This window comes from Lepisma saccharinum, chromosome 6, assembly GCF_977018435.1.
Source record: "Lepisma saccharinum chromosome 6, izLepSacc3.1, whole genome shotgun sequence".
NCBI classification, from domain to species: domain Eukaryota; kingdom Metazoa; phylum Arthropoda; class Insecta; order Zygentoma; family Lepismatidae; genus Lepisma; species Lepisma saccharinum.
In genome coordinates, this window is record NC_139234.1 from 62,838,185 (window position 1) to 62,850,314 (window position 12,130).

Consider the following 12,130-nt stretch of genomic DNA (forward strand, 5'->3'; position numbering starts at 1 on the left):
TTTAAACATCGCACACTTGTAGTGGATTGATTTCATATAATTTACTTTGCTATAGTTTCCAGAAACTTTAACCGTTATTTTGGCTTCAAAATGTTTCTGAAAACATAACATTTTAAGGCTCGGTTGGATAATCACGTGCGAAAACAAACACCGTGACAGAAGCAAATTTTCAATCGCAAATCTGGCAAAGACTGGCAACGAATTTCTCATTCGAAATAACTTTAATTCCGTTATCGGTGACGCTCAATCTCGCATTTTTTAAAAATCTTTTTGCGTTAGGAGGCAAGAAAACACTGCTACTGCGTTAAAAAATATAAAAAACGCCATTCAATTCTGTGAGCGAACATTACTACCGCAGCATTGTGAGGAGGTGACCGAAGTTTGACATTCAGATGACGCATTCCTTTTGTCCGTTTGTGTTTTTAGCACTGAAAAAATTGTTCAGTATAAATCTGCAACCGAAATATGTTATACATACTCTTGCTTTCCGCTAAATTGTGAAAAATTGTACCAATCTTCGAACCATGTTGGCACAACGAGGGGAACGTTGGACTGTTTGCTGGGTTTTTCATAGCAAGAAAACGGCCTACTCACTGGCGTCAGTATTCTACACCTAACTACAGTGCTCGAACTAAGGGATCTCGCAGCTAACAAACTTCATCCAAAGCATCCCCTCTGTTGCATCATCGCCAATGTGCTAAACATAGGCTCAAACTTAGCTAGGGTCGAACAAACAACCCCTCCCCAATCTAGCAATTTACCATCCAAGCTGTTTAGAAAATTTTCGAATTAATAATTAATACTGCTATTCTTGTATAACACCATGAAATCTACACCAAGAGAAAGTAATGAGCTGGCACACAAGCTCCTCAACTTTATTTACACGTGCAGCAACTGATTTGCCAATTTTTAGTTCAGTAAATGCACTAAGTACATAAAACTCAGTTCAGGTATTCCTGAATATATCTTGCATATACTAAGTTGCTGAGGCAAATCACACTTTATTGTTTTGGTAACTGATAAACTAGTGCAGTATATAGTGCATTATTTATGTTAGCACTTATCCAAAACGTGCGTTGCATTTCCATAGACCTTGAATGATAATGTTTATGTTATCTAACAATGGACATGTGATGTGCAATGAATTTAACTTCTAAGACGTGACATTAAAATCATTAAAGTGGAAGAACCTTGACTGTGGGAATAATAATCTCGGCCAAAAGAAAACAAATATGACATATTATGAGCCGTGCTCTACAATTCGGTGGGAAAATGATTATTCAACTGTTCCTCAGTGAAGAGAGAGAGAGAGATGGGTAATTACATAATTGGCACATGTTAAAAAATTGACACAGGTTTCAAGAAAATTAAGGTCTGTTCATTAGCACATCAAAAGGTGGCGAATGGGAGTGAATTTAGACTTCAATTTCCTGAAATATAATTATTTCGCTTTATTTTCATTAGTTGAACCGCGTAAATATTCCTAACTGCGCCTAATATGTGTAAGCTCCATACTCATGTCTGAGACATGTGTATATGTAGCAGTCTATTGCTTCTCACTCTTAATTTTCGTTCTCATATTTTGGAACTCATTTCCTGTATTTCCGATAATTACACATTTCTCTTTCTGTTTTCCTCAGAACGTTTTATATCCCCACCTGTAATCCCCACTTACAATTAATTAAGTACGATCTTGATTCCCGCTACTATAATGTTCTATTATATAGTTCCGTCCTTAGGACTACTGGAAGTGAGACAAAATCAAAATGTTAAAAGTCAGTTTATGTGATTTATAGGGCTATAGTTCGAATATACTGCCGTGTACAGCATAGTTTTGGCAACGGTGCATCACAGAGTATGAAGCAGAAAAAGCTGACAAATGTTAACGAATTGTTAAAGATGTTTGGTTTTCGATTACAATATCAGGAACTAAACTTTATAAGGGTACAACGATCGCTTGTTTATTGTGAATTTAAAAATTCGTACGTAATGCATACCTCCAGTGCGAAATGTTCTGTTGCATGAAGTCGCTACAAAATTCCAACCAACTAATGTTATCCAGAACACGACCGTATTTACATACCATGTTTATTTAGCTTGATAATATGGAAAACCGGCATTTTTCAGTCCCAGCTTTTGAATCGTTGGGAGAGAGCGCGCTCTCCCGTAGAACGACCAACCGAAGCCGGGCGCGCAGCGTTGCCAGTAGCAAAGTGTTATATTGTCATGGAGGCGACGCAAAATATTCCTTTTTTCACTTATATTGTCCAGCACTACATTTATTAACTATAATTAATAAATAACCGAGGTAGTATCCAATGACGTATTTAGGGGGGCAGGGAGTCCGAAAGACTTACTAATTTCAAAATTAAATAATGAGAATATTGAAGTAATAAAATAACTAAAATGAAATAATGAAGTAATAAAATAACAAATTAAATAATGAAAATATACTTGTTCTTTAATCGAAGGTTATTCATTTCCGCCAAACTTATTGAAGGCAAGGATTATATTGTAATCATACTACTTTCAATGACATGGTAAAGTAGATTTATGCAAGATTTATTACTACCTACAACGTAACATTAATAAAATATCACCAGGAACTTTACTTTTCGTCAACTGGATCTAACAAATTTTCTCTATATTTAATAAATATTCAATTCTTTATCTATTTAACATTAATTTCCTTGCCAGGGCAGTTTTTGTACAAGTTTTGCCGACCTTAACTACACGTAGGCTAGATAATGAATATGTGCTGTTATATCACTATTCTTGTACTGTCCTTTTACCTATTCATGTAATAAAAATAATATATTAAATAATTTTATATTTTAATTAATTTAATAATTATTTTTGTTTAAGCATTATTATTTTTATTATTATTAATTTGACACACTTGGATCGGGCCACCCCGAAACATATTTCTAGATACGTACCTCTTCTAAAAATGGAGAAGGAAATATACATCTCCCCCCCCCCCCCCCGCGTCCTGCGTCACTGCTTTTCTGTAAAATGTCACAATGTTAGAAGAGCAAAACATCAAGGACCACAGCCTAAGAATTTCAGGCATTCTGAAAATAGGCCTGTTACATTATTTTTTCTGTCCGGTCATGCGCTGGTCAACAAAGTGATACTGAAGTCGTTATTGATATAGATAGAATAATTTACTTGTTTGAAATTGTAGAGTAAATTCCTCAACTCCTTCTTCATACATGCCGCTCCCTTTCAGTAAATTTCATCAGGCAACATAAGTGATTGACCTGCACAGTGTTGCTCGCATTGTATCAAATTACTTTCATTCCTTGCGCAGTGCGAGTGATAAATTTGCCACAATCGCCTTTCAGTCCTTTCGTAATCTGTAATTTGTTTTGACTCTCAGCTTCGTGCTATGTATTGTACAAGCATAGCTCAGCACTGTATTGTGTGTAAATAATAATAACAACAACATTGATTCTTTCTCGATGGAGAGTCTTGGCCAGAGTCACAGTTAAGATTTTCTATGCTTACTTTAGATTAGAGTGTAAAGATTTTAATATTATCATAAATGATAGTAGACCCTAATAATAGAAAGAAAACTTGTGTACAGTGGCAGTGGCGTGCCCAGGATTTTCGAAAGGGAGGGGTTATGTACACTTTTTGAGGTAGTCAGCCCACATTTCGCCATCTTTTCCTACCTTTGACGTTCTTTTTTTAGGAATACTAGGCCAAAGGGGGGGGTTATAACCCACACAAACCCCCCCTCCCCCCTTGGGCACGCCACTGTACAGTGGCTTATAGTAGTTGTTTAATCAAACCAAAACCTTTGGTTCTTATGCTTTCTCTATGGCCTATTCTTGAGCTTGTCCACAGACGAATCGTAGGCTTTCTCGCTTTTCTATAAAGGGTCCCGGGTTCGATCCACGTGGGAGCTACTTGAAAGCTAGCAAGACTCCGCTCTCAAAAGCCAGAAAAGGGCGGAGATGAGACTCGATGCGCTGACTGTCCGTCATCCCTCTTCCCCAACAAACACTTTTTTTTTCTACAGGCACTTCCAGCCATTGAAGTGCAGTAGACTATTTATAACGACAAAATTCTCGCAATCTCTTCCAAACATTGACTGTTGGAACAAGGTAAACTGTAAACACGTGACAATAATAGTACATTTTTCTATCACGATAATATTTCCCATATTCTGTTTGACACTTAGTAGAAAATTGTAGTTTGAGAGGAGAGTACAATGCACCTCTCACGCCCCTTAAACAATTAAAACACATAATAATTGTATTTCATTTGGACAACGTCCATTGTTAAGCTCACGCTTGTCGCCATGTTGTTCACACAATCTACATTGTCTATACGTATTACATAGTTTACAGTGTCTACGCGTAGAATGTAGACGATCGGCATAAAGGCACTGCCTCCAGCCACGAAAGGTGTGTCGACTGTCAAAACAGTTTGAAGGGGATTTAATGCATATCAAAGTATACTATTTTCATCGAAAGAAAACCGTCATCGATTATATCGCGGGTCTGGTATGGTATATTTCCTGGTAGGAAATACATCTTGAAGTTGTTGAGGTACATATTTCACTCAGAATCGCGTGCGCAAGTTGATTATAAAGTGCTGGTATCCATAGAAACCAAATCGACTAAATAACCTGCATTACAAGCACGGCGTCACTGAATCCTTAAAATAGCATTCCTTCCACGTAACTTACGAGTTCGATCGAGGCCTCGGGGGATTCTGGTGTAGGTGGTGATTTGTTGGAACCGCCGACTTGAAGGGCGGCGAAGATGAGTGGGCGCTTGCATGAAAGGGGGAGAGAAAAAAATATATAGCAATCTCATGTGCGGGTCAAGTAAGAGTGAAAAATCTAGTTCGGGACGAACCGGTCTTCTTTCGGGATCTGGTGCAGCGCGTTACAAACAACTCTTGACCGTTCGTTTACCTTGTTTCGTGAAAGCCTGGCGCGGGGCGATATTCAACCAAACGTTAAAATATTGGCGTCGTATATTTGCCCACACTCTCTCTTTTTGCTGTGGAAATGCTCACGCGGAACTTCAGGAAAGGTGGGAAGTAAAGTGTACACCACACAGGAAACGATCGTGAAAAGATTGGAGTGAGCCGAAGGCGTGTCAAGCCGTCGAAACCAAAAGCAAATGAAAAAGGTATTTGAACTTGGAGAAAAGTCTTTACCTTACGCCTTCAATACACACAAGGATTGGGTGGATTCGCACATGAACAGTCCTGGATTCGTCAGATCTAGTGCAGAATCGAGATAGTGTCGTCGCTATTATTCTAAGACGTAGAATAGCGACATAAAATAAGAAATATATAAGAATCAAGATTGTGATTCGATTGAGATTGGAATAATTCAGTCTAAAATCGGGTAATTTCAGATTCCAATCCATGATTCGGGTATTGAATCCAGAATTGAAGTGTAATATTCTAGATTCGGAATGAATTATCGGTATTGTTATTGAGTGATCTGAATTCAAATGTCGCTGAATTTGAATTGAAATTCAGTAGCCAATCTCATTGCACATGAAATTAACTTTTGTAAGCTGTTCACTTCCTGTTCATTGGACATGCCATGAAGACACATTCTCAAGTTTCGATCACAATGAATGTGATCAGCACCACGCTCCGACCGTTTCTAAGGGAGATTTCAGACCTAAGCGACTCGTGTCGCTTGGGAACGAGACAATCAGGAGCAACGTTTCACAACGTAGCTGAGTCGGATTGGTGAAATCCTCAAGCGACTCGTGTCGCTTGTCACTTCAGTGTGAATTTTCCCTACCCCTTAGGGTTGTCCATACGCTTATATACCCACTGAGCAGAGCCATTTTATGCAGAAACATTGTTGAAGTAATTGCCACCTGAGATTACGAAATCCGGATCTCATGTGCAATATAGATTATTCTACTGGCTGCTTCGCTAGTTTGGTTCCTAAATTTATGGTTTATGTTTTAATTGTGCATGTGAAGGTACTTATATCTGCAATAACAGACTGATTTTTGTAATATATATTGGGATTAAGGGCACGGCCATGTTTGCATATGCCTTAAGACAGACCCAAACAAGAACAGAGAAGCAGGATTCGCGAATGCGTTTGTACAGTTGGGAAACCGAAGTGGCGTCACTAAGCCTTGTAGTTTTGTTCCATGGAATGTATGCCTCGCAACTTGTTTTCTCTATTTCTAAGAAGAAGAGATTCTTGGCTTTCTGTTATGTTTGGATGTTTTCGAAATTACACTCGACAAGGCTGAAAACTAATCATGCAGTTGACTATTTGTAGTTTGTGCAACAGCAGCTTCTCATGATAAAAACAACCATCCTTTGTTCTTAGGTTGGTTTCTTTGAATTCCTCTGACATTGGTTGCTTTTGTTTGCCTTTTGTGCTCATACGAGTACAGGGTTGTCCTGTGTGTGCCTGCAATCCTCCATCAAGAACCCAAGATCCTTATGGGAGATACTGAACAAATGGGTATAACAGAAGATCCCTTTGGAAACTGAATAAGTTTCATCTTTGAGGTGAGGGAGAGGCTACGGCCGAATGTTATAAAACTGGACTATTAGTCTTCGAGTTTAGTTATGGTAGTAGAAGTGAAATCCTAATAATGAATCTAGTATATGTTTATTTCTTGTGTTCCAATTGTCACAGTTTACGCCGTATGTATAAATACAGGGTGATTCAGAAATATCTAAGTTTCGCAACGTCATAGCTTCTTAATGAATTGCAAGACAGTAGCTTACGATACACGAACTGAAAGGAAAACTCTCAAACATTCGTTTCACATAGTTTTTCTTCATCAAAAATGGCGACATGGAAGAAAATACGTTTTGTGTGAGTTTAGCAAGGGCGCAAAGGAAATTTTGGAAACTTTTCCAGAAAGCTATACTAGGTTGACCATAGTCTGTGAGTACTTTATGAAACTTTTGCGCGCTTTCCTCTTGATTTATGTACAGCACGTTACTGCGTTCCAATTCATTCAAGAGTTATGGTGCTGTGAAAGTGTAAAGATCTTTTGGAATCGCTCTGTACATGACATTGAAACAGCCCAGTAAATAGAGACAGAAGTGAAGATTTTCTGACAGAGAGAAAGGAAATACGAGTTCGGTGATTTAAATAAAAAGAAAAAGGGACTTTTCGTATGGCTGCTTACTTCACTCTGTGTCTCATTCATAATTCCCACTGATGGTATAAAAACAGAGCAGTCTCTGGTTCAGAACGAACATGTGGAGCATTGCATGAACCTTCATGGCAATCTGATAAGGGGAGGCACAGGGAATACAGTCAACATTAAGTCAACAAGGTAAGGGAACGCGAAATTGTTCACTTCGCATCCAGAAGCTATCTGTGTACCCCGCAAAGTGGGTTACCTACACCTGCAGAGGTAATGACTAAAAAAAAAAAAAATAAGTACTCCACAGAAGAAGAGTGGCGCATTTCGTAGGCGACAGCCTGAACAAGAGTCATCATCCTACCTCTATTACCCCGACGAGTATGTCCCACAAAAGAGAACGACGAGGCCAAAAAGGAAAAAAAAAGGACAAACCAGAGGAAAAATTTAATACCGTTGTCGGAAATGACTCCCGGAGCGCAGTCCAAATCGTGTTCCTGACCCGGACCGCAAATTAAGCATGAAGTCTCGGCTGCAAAAGCTGCGGTCGAAGTTCCAGCTTGTTGCTTATCGCCAAAAAAAAAATCCACTGAATTTCCGAGGAGATGTGACAGCTTTTCATCTCGATCGCCCACGGCCGACGATTACAAGGCGCCCGTAATTCCTTCAATTGTCATTTCTGCGCATGAAATCGTGGCCTTTCTTTCTCGCTGATAATTGCTGCACCCAGGAAACAACGGAAAACGGTTGATATCAGCTCCAGTCGACCGGATTCACCGTTAGAACTCCGCGTGCCCGCTCAGCCACGGCGCACGCATTGGTTTCCGTAACGACGGGATCCGTGGCACATTGAGAGCGCTTACGCAGGTTGGTAGGTAGAAATACCAGCTAATGAGTTCTCGTTGGGATCTTAATTTTGTTTTCCATTATTGCTTCTCGTTCCCTCATTTTTCACGCTTCACGATGAGACTGACAAATTGCTCCTCCCCGCCATGCTGTCCTAATTCGCATGGAATCCAGGCTACCTCACATGTTGCACTCCTCAACATGTCAGAACCGCACAGGTTGCTAACGCAAATCGCTTATAGTTTGGGAACAGCGTTGTCAATCATTATTGTCTGTATCAAGAGGTCCCAAGTTCGATTCTCGGTGATGACAATCTCAGGAAAATCCCAGCCTCAACAAACATACCTATCTGTGCATTACAGTTAGATGCGAAAAACTGTTTCATCAGTGGCTTTACCCCAATTCAATATCGTTTGGAAGAACACGTAGAAAAAACTAATTTGCTTATAATTTCTGCAATTGCAGGCCTATATGTTTGGTAGATTCGTATTTAGGTAGACCAATGGCTTCAAAGGGGAGGTTTCATTAGTGGCGAACACTTGGTGAAGTTCCACTGCTCCAGAGCAAAGCGAAATCCTTAAATTCTCGATAATGAACGAAATAATTGTCCTCCAAAAGGGTTCAAATTACGACTCATCTTGCGTACATTTTTTTCTCTATTCATTAACGAATTAAAACGTTAGAAGCAGTGGCGGAGATTACGGGGGGCAGTTATCCCATCATTTTTTGCCGTCGCACTATGCTAAACCTTATGTACCAAGGGAAATTAAACTGTCCTTGCCCCCCTCCCCAGTTTCTGCTCCTTGACCCTCCAATTTTGGAACCCAATCGCCGCCACTGGTTAGAAGTTATAGTACAGTTTGAACAATATAAACGATAATTCTGTGTAGCAAATAGCCCATATTTGCCGATGTTAGAAATGTAAAATTCCTGATTTTTGCGAGCGAAAACAAATGACGTTTCCATATTCTTCTGTATCAGACTACAATGTCGCTTTGTGAGACCGCGGCCCTAAATATATATAAGTGGATGCCACGAACCCAACATTTTTACTCGTAAAATAAAAATATACCCTTGAAATAAAATAATAAATTATTACATAATTATAAAGACTAATAGTTCGATCATGTCATTGACAAATATACAATAGTCCAACGTCATTATATTAATTTGGAAAGTACTAATTTTTCATTGGCATGTTGCATTTTGAACACCAAAAAATTCCAGTTAATTACGTCCACTACAATACATATGTTAATAAAAGTTTCTGCTCAAACTGAAATGGCAAATTTCAGAACTTCTCACGGCCCAGTATAATTGATGCCAAGGTTCCATACCGATTGAGCAACCATACACGCACTACGATATAGAAAGAAAACCTGCGTAATAATTTTCTAATCCAGCTAATATATATCACACAAGATTTTTTTTGTAAATATTTACCTCTCCCCCACAATGGTCCCTTTGCTCTTAGTATGCAAACAATGAGTTGTGAGCATTTTGGCGCCAAGAAATTCCGTAGGCGGCTTTAGGATGTTGAATTTCAACAAGAGATAAGGGGAATTGCTGTGTTCGAAGGCCAGTGCGCTTGCTGGTGTCTAAACTCTGCGACAGTACAAACAGGCTTCGGTGCGCCTTTACTAAGTTTTATGCAACTTTGTGTTGATAACAGCAAAACGACTTTTCCTTCTCAAATAGGTAGATGATTCTGTGCTGGAGTTATTTGTTTCCACATTGGGAAAGGACAAAACAAAATTTAAAGTTATATGCTTGGGCATGTATCTGTTTGTATTTTTGTTACTTTACGTCGCTTTTCAGTCACCCTTCGTTAATCACGACGATGACAATGACAGACGATTAGATATAAAGACACTCGCAAAGAACGCCTATGCCTAAGTTGGGAATCGAACCCGGAACTTCTGTGGCTAGAAAAATGTAGACAAACACATTTGCTTGCATGAACCAAAATCATTGGCTTGAGCTTTTTGGCATCAGTAGAAAGTAATGTCCTCAATTTTCTAAACAAATAGGCTCGATTTGGTAAGAATTACTAACATGGCATGTGTTATTGAAAATTCATGTCTCACTTAATTGTACAAAATTGGCCATATAGCTTATTTCTGGTTATTCCAATTTGTTTCTTTCCCTTAAACTATTTGCGCATCTACTACTAAAAGAAAATCTCTTGTAAACTTGTACTGCTTACTTATATTAATAGAAATGCCACGACATATAACCTGCATTAGTTTAGCTAAATAGGAATATTTACCGGAAGGGAGGGATCATAAAGCTTGTTTCAGTAACAACTATTTCGAAATTATCTCGTTTCAAGAATGACTTTGATATTCATAATTCTGGTTCAGTTGCATCTACTGTTATTTATAGGGGTCTACTGAAGACAGTTGTGAGATGTGCAGTGGCGTGCACAGGATCTTTAAAAGGGAGGGGTTACGTATACTTTTTTTTTAGTAGTCAGTTCTCATTTTGCATCTCTTCCTGCTTTTGACGTCTTTTAGGATAACTTGGCTAAGAGGGGCTATAATCCCCATTAACCCCCCTTTGGGCACGCCACTGGTTGTCTGTCCGCGAAAAGAAAGCAAAGCACAAAAAAGCGAAACTGACTCTATAAACAGAAATGTCGGATTATTCAAGAATGCAGAGAGAAAGTTTAGAGGAAGATAATTGTAATTTGCAGTAGATATACGCTTCTGTTCTATTTGAAACCATAAGAAACCTTACTCGTAAGGGAGAAGCACAGGAGGAAAAAAATAGAGAGGAAGAAAAACAACATTTAATGTGTCTCATTTGTTCCACTTGCTGGCGTAACACTTGTTTCTGGTTACGTGAATAAATGGAGCGATGGCTGGTTCGGGTAATGACTGCACCTTACGCCTGGCATTGTTGCCGCGTCCGTGAGAAGTGCCGACTCTGAGATCTTGCATATGTGTGTGTGTGTGTGTGTGTGTGCGTGAAAAGGACGTGCATGTGAGGAGGAAAAGGGGGAGGGAGAGTTCTGAGTCAACGTGGCTCACTCCTCCACGGGAAGCAAGAGTTTACTGAAGGCGAAATACCGAAACGTGCATCGTGCATGCGAACATGGCACGGGAACGCTCCTTCAACAAGTCACGCCATTTTTCTTTAGATATTTAGGGCAGGGGGTTCGAAGGAGCCCTGCTATACAAACCGATTCGGCCTGCTTTCGTCGCATATACGTATAAGAGTATGTAAGAACACAGTAGAATTATGTGTACAAGGAGGCGAAATTCCATGAGATACCTCTTTTCACTCCTGCGTTGAGATGTTAGTCTATAACAGATGGCAGTAACAACAGAAATGACATTAGCCGGCCCCTTTGGCAGAGTGGCTAGCACATTGCGCTACGACGCCAGGGATCCCGGGTTCGAATCCTGTCCTGGGCATGGATATTTGTGAGTGTCCATTCATGAATTTCATCATATCATCACTCATCCCCATCTTCGCAAATTAGCCAAAAGTGGCACAAAAAGCGAAGTAAAATAAAGCAAAAAAAAAAAAAAGAAATGACATGCGGTAGCTCAGTCGGTAACGCGTCTGACTACCATGCTAAAGGTCCCGGGTTCGATCCGGGAACTTTTCTAACGGTGGAAGCGGCCCCGGCGCCCACCCAGCGTCGAATAACATGGGTACCTGGGGGAAACCCTGGGGGATAAAGGCGGTCAGGGGCGTGATGCTGATCACATCACCCCCACTCACGACCGGATCAAGAAAGTGTGGGGCGTTACCCCCACACCCCCTATACGCCTTCATGGCGTGGCGCTATGCACAGGGAAGCACTTTACTTTTTTTTTATTATTATTATATTAGAGTTGAGCCGATTCCGATACTCTTACCGATTTCCGCACCGGTGCTTGGAAATAGTAACAATTAAAAAGTTGTTCCAAATATTGATTAATATTATTGGGTGAATATTCCACTCAAATCATAAACGTAAATGTGCCACAGTCTTGCTTTAAAATATTTAAAAATTGAATAAAAATATAAAAGTAGGCACCTGGAGGACACTCTGGTAAAGGCGGCCAGGGCCGTGGTGCTGATCACATCACCCCCCCCCCCTTCGGCCGTGATCAAGAAAGTGTGCGGCCCTAACGCCTTCATGGCATGCTGCAAAGCACAGGGAGCACTTTCTTTTACTTTACTTA

The 12,130-nt window shown here is 39.9% G+C and overlaps 1 protein-coding gene across 2 annotated transcripts in view; it reads left to right on the forward strand.

Moving 5' to 3' along the window:
- The window catches only part of LOC145988822 (calcium-activated chloride channel regulator 2-like), a 153,415-nt gene that overhangs the window by 57,546 nt on the left and 83,739 nt on the right, over positions 1 to 12,130 (forward strand). The window lies entirely within an intron of this gene.